Source organism: Hypanus sabinus, unplaced genomic scaffold (assembly GCF_030144855.1).
Source record: "Hypanus sabinus isolate sHypSab1 unplaced genomic scaffold, sHypSab1.hap1 scaffold_726, whole genome shotgun sequence".
Lineage (NCBI taxonomy): Eukaryota > Metazoa > Chordata > Chondrichthyes > Myliobatiformes > Dasyatidae > Hypanus > Hypanus sabinus.
Window position 1 is genome coordinate 203,317 of NW_026781577.1, and position 1,864 is coordinate 205,180.

A 1,864-nucleotide genomic window follows, 5' to 3' on the forward strand; every position below is an offset into this window, starting at 1 on the left:
GTTAGGGGGCAAAAGTTTAAGGGTAACACGAGGGGGAATTTCTTTACTCAGAGAGTGTGGAACGAGCTTCCAGTAGAAGTGGTAAAGGCAGGTTTGGTATTGTCATTTAAAGTAAAATTGGATAGGTATATGGACAGGAATGGAGGGTTATGGGCTGAGTGCGGGCCAGTGGGACTATGTGAGTGTTAGCATCGGCACGGACTAGAAGGGACGAGATGGCCTGTTTCCGTGCTGTAATTGTTATATGGTTATATATATGGAAGGGAAAAGGTAGGAGTGACAACGCAGCAGCAATGGCTGGAGTTTCTGGGAACAATTCAGGAGATGAGTGATCGATACATCCCAAAGAAATGGAAGCATTGGAAAGGCAGGAGGACGCAACCAAAGCTGAAATGAGCCAAAGCCAACATAAAAGCCAAAGAGAGAGCAAACAAAAGAGCAAAAACAATTGGGAAGCTTTGAGAAACCAACAGAAGACCGAAAAACAAGTCAGTTGAGTTTAGGACATAGAATGATGATTAATGAGTCAGTCATTAAAGAGCCTTGGCAGCACCCAACAGTCTGAGGCATTTAGAGGAACAAAATATCTGGGGCTTCAATATCTCTTGAGAACCAAGGTTCCCTGCACCAGTTACCTTTCACCTTTTATTTTGACAGACACATACACACTCTACACCCTCAAAATTTCACTTCTGAAGGCTCCCACTTACCAAGTACTCCTTTGCCAGAAAGCAGCCTGTCCCAAACCACACTTGTCAGATCCTTTCTGATACCATCAAAATTGACCTTTCTGCAATTGAGAATCTCAACCCGTGATCCAGAACTCTCTTTTTCCTTATTTACTTTCAATTTCATGGCATTATGATCTCTAATTGCAGTCACCAGCCATGGATCATTTCCTAACAGCTTATTGCACACTTATACGTCAGGAATTCTAGGTAGTGATTAAGGCCACATTTGACAAACTCTACCCCATCTATTCCTTTTACAGCATGGGAGTCCCAGTCAATATCTACCTTTGTTTCTTGGCATGGTCTGGGACCTCTCTACAAATTTGTTCCTCCAAATCGCTCAGACTGTTGGGTGCAACCAAGTCCCAATAATGGCTAGAATATCATAAATCCCTGTCTTCAGCTCATTTGGAATCTGGACAGAAGGAATGGAGACAGGCTAACCCCTATTGATATCAATGGATCTGGGGTTGAGAGGGTGAACAACTTTAAGTTCCATGGCACAAACGTCACCAAGGATCTCACATGGTCTGCATATACTGGCTGTGTTGTGAAAAAAGCACAGTGCCTCTTTCACCTCAGATGGCTGAAGAAGTTTGGGATGGGGACACAAATCCTAAGGACTTTCTAAAGGAACACAATTCAGAGCATCCTGACTGGCTGCATCACTGCCTGGTATGAGAACTGTACTTCCCTTAATTGCAAGAACCTTTTACTGGTAAAGAGAAGAATTAATTAAATTAAATACCAGCAAATTCTGGTAGCAAACATCATACTGTCCGTAAAAAAGCCGAAGATGAAAAGAGAATGGCTTTTACAAAAAGATAATGATCCTAAACATAACTCAAAATCCACAATGAACTACCTCAAGAGGTGCAAGCTGAAGGTTTTGCCATGGTTCTCACATTCCCCTGACCTAAACAACATCGAGGATTTGTGGATAGACCTCAAAAGATCAGTGCATGCAAGACAGCTCAAGAATCCACAGAACTAGAATCCTTTTGCAAAGGAAGAATGGGCGAAAATCCCTCAAACAAGAATTGAAAGACTGTTAGCTGGCTACAAAAAGCATTTAGAAGCGGTGACACTTGCCAAAGGGGGTGTTACTAAATACTGACCATGCTGGGTGCCCA